The sequence below is a fragment of the Cynara cardunculus genome, assembly GCF_001531365.2.
Source record: "Cynara cardunculus var. scolymus isolate 2C chromosome LG 3, CcrdV1, whole genome shotgun sequence".
Classification (NCBI taxonomy): domain Eukaryota; kingdom Viridiplantae; phylum Streptophyta; class Magnoliopsida; order Asterales; family Asteraceae; genus Cynara; species Cynara cardunculus.
Window position 1 is genome coordinate 9400473 of NC_037530.1, and position 5996 is coordinate 9406468.

The following is a 5996-nucleotide window of genomic DNA, read 5'->3' on the forward strand; positions in this document are numbered from 1 at the left end:
GTCGATGGACAACAAATGAATATTTGTGTACTACCCCTTGTTGGTCCCTAGGGACAGAGGAGGCTAGGTTAGCCGAAATATCACCAACTTAAAGGTTGGGCCAAAATCTCAAAAACGAGTATTTTTCTCAAATCCAAGCCAATATGCTCTTCGACTTGCAAGTTATCATAATCCAAACACATATAAAGAGTTTAATAAATCTCATGACCTAAAACACCCCAAAATTCTACAAATTAAATCGTGCATATTATTTGAATGATGTATAAAATCAAAATACCCAAAAATGCATTAACATTAAATAATCATCGTATGACAATATATCATCAAAATCCACAAATGTTGTGATTTATCATCAAAATATTCACAGACCCCAAATATATGTATTTCTAAAGATTTTGTTAAACCAAATATGCAAAAGATACAATTTCATCAAGTAACCAACAACGTTTAATAAATCATAAGGAAAACACTTTAACACTCTTGGAATGTACAGAGTTTTCATAAATCAACTTGAACTCAACTTGCTAGATTTTTGTTAAATGTAGGTTTTACCTCAAATCTTGAGCTTCTTCCTTTGGTGAAGACTTAAATCCTCAAGCTACAGCTCCAATTCCACGGTGCAAATTCCTCAAGAACACACCTCCTTTACTCACAAAACATATAGAAAGAGAATCTAAGAGAGAATGAGAGTTGTTGGTGCAAAATGACCAAACCCTGTATTCAAAAGATACAGATTTGGTCTTACCTTCAACTTCTATGAACCCCAAAATTATCAAGAAAACTTTAAACCTATTTACTTGTTCCACCTTGAAAAAAATGAAACCATAGCCTCAAGAATCGTTCAAATTTGATAAGAAATGAATAAGTTATGGCCAAATGAAGTTTAATCCCAAATATTCGATTTTTTTAAACCTCGTGCGACCCTTGCCCGCGACCCTAGGGTCGCATGGAAGGGTCATCCATTATGGTTGAAGTCCCAAATAGTGGGCCATTTCACCCACGTTCTGCTGGTCATTTTTCCGGCTGTTCCCAACCGTTTCTCCGACCGTTCCCGACAGTTTTTCTGGCGGTTCGCCAAGCGCTCTCCAATTGTTTCCCGGCTACTCCCCGAACGTTTTCCCGGAAATTACAGTGTTAACCGGTTATCCCGTTTTATATCTTAACCGAGAACGACTATAATCGAAGACTGGGACTCGTTAAGGCCCGAAAAATGGTCATAATACAATGTGCTTGAATCTTAATTTCAAAGTCAGATAATTCGAATCATCTCTCTTTTTTTTTCATGCTTCTACCATCCAATTTTATTTTATTTTTATGGTTTCGGTACTTTTTGAGTAAGCATGAAACTCATCATTTGGTTGACATTTTTATCAAGTATAATGTTATATCAGTAGTATTCAACGCTGTATTTTATCATGTTTATTAGTTGGTTATTAATTAGTTTAATGGAATTTAAACTCGAATGAGCTTTAAAAGGAGGTAAGTATGCAGTAGTAAGTAGTAAGTTTGTAACTGGAATTTTTAACATTTTATAAAAATATGAGCTAAATATGACCTACACAAATATAAATATACTCGTGATCATTTTTTTTAATCAACCTGGATATCCAACCCGCTATGCAAGCCGACTAATCCCAGGAGGACTACCTGTTTTGCAGATAGACCAGAGTCACCGCATTTGAACCTCCATGATCACAAGGGGATTTTTATTCCTCCTTGGATTTGAACCTGAGACCTCCTGATACTTTTGACCTTTTAGAGTCAAGCTCAAATCAATCAGGCACCATCCTTGTGGTTCGTGATCCGAATTTTGAAAACCAACTAAAAATATTTAAACACAATGTATTAATACGGATCTAAAATTAAAAGTGAATACAAACTCGTTCTTTTTTATATAATTTATTTAATCAAAAATTAATTGTATTTAACATAATTTAGATTTACAGAGTTTATCAATTTATTATAAATCAGTTAAAAAATATTTTTTTGGATGTGAGTATCAAATCTTAATATTTTTGACAAAAATATTAATTATATTTTGATAATTTAATTTTGAAAATAAGAAGTAACTCATTTTTAATTAAAAAAGAATATTATTGTTTTTAGACGAGTCTTCAAAGCTTGATTTATTCATTTGGAAATGGTTAATACGGGTTTTCAAAATCTTTCGAGATTCCATTTTTTATTGTTACTAGAATGGTACTCGTGTAATTCAGCGAAATATATTTTGATTTTAATGTTTCATTTAATTTTGTCCAATGTCGATGTTATAATACGGTTTTATGTGGTTTTGAGAAAAATGATAATTTTTTTTATTTTTATGAATAAAATATAAATTTGAAGATATTTTAAATTTTTTAAAAAATATATCGGTATTAATGTCAAATTAATCATTTAAAAGTTCTTGTTTTGTTGTGTTATTTCTTTAATTCAATTTTTTTTATTGTAATTTAATTTAAGTTTAATAACAGATGTAATTTATTTTTGATTTAATAATATTTTTTTATAAATATAATAATTAAGTATTCCGTTAGAACACATTGATTATATTAATTATATTTTAGATTTTTTATATTTAAAATTAAAATATTTATCCAGTATTTGATTATGTTTATCTGCAGTCAGTTACACGAATTCAAGCATGAAACTTTAGTGAGTTATAGTTATGCCTTATTTACTTGTAATCTTGAATTTTAAGTAATACGCATCAATAAACAATATTTTATGTATAAAAAATGGGTTTTAAGAGTTTTTGTAAAATGTTTTATAATACTAGAAGGTACTCACGTAATACAATGAGATATATATTAATTTTAGTGGTTCATTTTCTTCTGTCTCAGTAGATGTATAATACAGTTTATATGGTTTTAAGAAATGAATAATGTTTTAGTTTTCAATAAAATATAAATCTGAAGATATCATAAGATTTTGAAAATAAGTAAATCAATGTTACTATCAAATTAATTATTTAAAAGTTCTTGTTTTTTGTGTAATTTATTTAATTCAATTTTTTTTATTATAGTTTAGTTTAGATTTAAATTTCGAAGTAATTTATTTTTGGATTAATAATATAATTTTTTATAAGGATAATAATTAAGTATTCTGTTAGAACTCAATATTTATCTAAATTATATTTTAGATTTTTTATATTTAAAATTAAATGTTTATCTTGTATTTGACTATGTTTATCTGCAGTTAGTTACACGAATTTAAATATAGAGCTTTAATAAGTTGTACTTTCGCATAGTTTATTTGTAATCTTGAATTTTAAGTAATATGCATCAATAAACAACACTTCATTCATAAAAAAATGGTTTTTAAAAGTTTCATGTTAGTACTCAATGATTATCCTAATTATATTTTAGACTTTTTATATTTAAAATGAAATGTTTATCTTGTATTTGACTATGTTAATCTACAGTTAGTTACACAAATTTAAATATGGAGCTTTAACAAGTTGTATTTATACACAATTTATTTGTAATCTTGAAATTTAAGTAATATGCATCAATAAACAATACTTCATGCATAAAAACTGGTTTTTAGAAGTTTTCTGTCAAATACTTTATAATGTAGTATAGATAAAAAGAATAAGATATGAATATTATAAAAACTGAAAATTTATATATATATATATATATATATATTGTTGATTTATGCTTAATGATTTAATAGTTATATTCTTGAAAAAATTAGAGTTTTTGGGAAATAAAACTAAAATATTTTATAATACGAGTTGAGTTCTGATAAAAATAAGAGTTATGGTAAGAATATAAAAACAAAATATTTATATACATTCATATCCTTCTTTTATATTTCAACTATATTTATTTACCTATTTTTATTATCATTACTGAAATTTTTTAACAAATTCATGCATGTGAAAGTGATTAAATGTATATAAAAGTGACTTAAAAGTGAAAATAAGGTAGATGGCTATAGTTGAATTTATTGAAAGTAGTTGAAAAAAATTAAGTTAGATTAAAAAGTCAACTCATCCAAAGACTCATGAGTGTTATTACCATTCTCACTATAACTATTATTCTCACACGAGTTAGACTAAAAAGTCAATTCATTCAAAGACTCAAATCTTACCAAGGTTCTAAATGACATGAGGCGTGACGGCGGTGAGGACAAATCTCAAGTCTTAGAAACCATGACAAGGCCAAGACATTTTTCAATGGGAGAATTATGGTGGCGAATCTCTATGCATTAAGTACTGTTCATTGATGTATATTACTTAAAATTTAAGATTATAAGTAATTGTGCGTAAGTACAACTTATTAAAGTTCCATGTTTGAATTCATGTAACTAACTGCGGATAAACATAATCAAATAGATGATAACCATCTCATCTAAAAAATCTAAAATATAATTAGGATAATTATCGAGTTTTAACAAAATAATTAATTATTATCTTTATAAAAAAATATATTATTAAATCAAACATAAATTAATTCGTTATTGAACTTAAATTAAATTATAATAAAAAATTAAATTAAAAAATTACACAAAAAATAAGAAACTTTAAATAGTTAATTTGATACTAATATCAATATATTTTTGTCAAAATTTTTATATTATCTTTAAATTTATATTTTATTCAAATATAAATACATTCGTTTTTTTTCAAAATCACATAATGCCATATTATAATATCAACTGAGATAAAAAAATAAAATGAAATATTAAAATCAAGATGTATCTCGCTGCATTACGCAAATACCATATAATATACACGAAGAATAAATAAGAGTTTTACGATAATCTCCCCACCTTTTACGCAATTTTGGTCCACAAACATTTTCTATGTGAAATGTAACCGTAGTCAAAAGATTAAATACTTTTCTACTTTTTTTTTTCAAACTTTTCCTTCTTCTAGTATTTCACGGTTACAACAAAATAAGCTTTTTAGGACATCTTAATTAATAAGACAAAAAAGATACATCTTCGTATTAACGTTTTAGAGGACATTTATGAAAAAAAAATCATATCAACTTTTATGTATATATGATACTTTTGAGTATTTGGATAAACAACTTATACCGATACCATACCGGTAATAAATAGTTTTTGAATAAGTTAAATCATTTTAACTTATAATAAGTTGATAAACACTTTTGTAGAAAATCATAAGTTATTTCAAATAAGCAATCTCAAACACCCCCTAAATCGTCTAAGTTCATTTTAACAACTTATTATAACACCATTATGTATTACATTAAAGCCTGACCAAATACTCTTATTGGGACATATGAAGGTTTTAAAATACCATTTTGTTATAGAGTATATAAAGACAAAATAAAATAACAACATTAAGTGGTCATTTACTAAACATTTATCTGATAAGTGCTTATCGGAAAAAGCTACTATCCTCATGTACCTTATCAGATTACATTTTCGGATACCGAAATAGATTGTTTGGTAAGCATCTTTTACCTGGTAAGTGCTTATCGGGTAGATTCTCGTCCTTGTTACACCTCTTACCAAATCATATTCTCGATTCTTTTCATACTCATCCAGTAAGCATTTGGTAACGTTCCCTAAATATTTTTTACGTCCACTAAATTTTATGTGCACTAAATTAAGGTATTTAGCAACAACAAACGTTTTGTCCTTATATGAAATGTAACCGCAGTGAAAAAAATTCACACTTTTTGATGCAATTACATTTTACATAAAGACAAAATGTTTGTTACGTTCCGACGTTTCAATGCGGTTACATTTCACAAAATGACGAAGTTGTTGCAAATATAGATTAAGTAGATAATGATTTACCCTTAAAAAAGAACAAGCAGATAACCATGATAAAACGGATGAAAAGAAATATATCAATATAAATGAAAAATGTTAAAGAATAAAATAATCGTTTTTTTAGTGTAGTTTAGCTCCAACTTTTATATTTTTGTCTATTTCTGGTGAAAGGGATGCGAGTACAACACAACAATCCTCTCCGTGGATTTAACCATGACCACAGTTTATTATCCGATAACGGT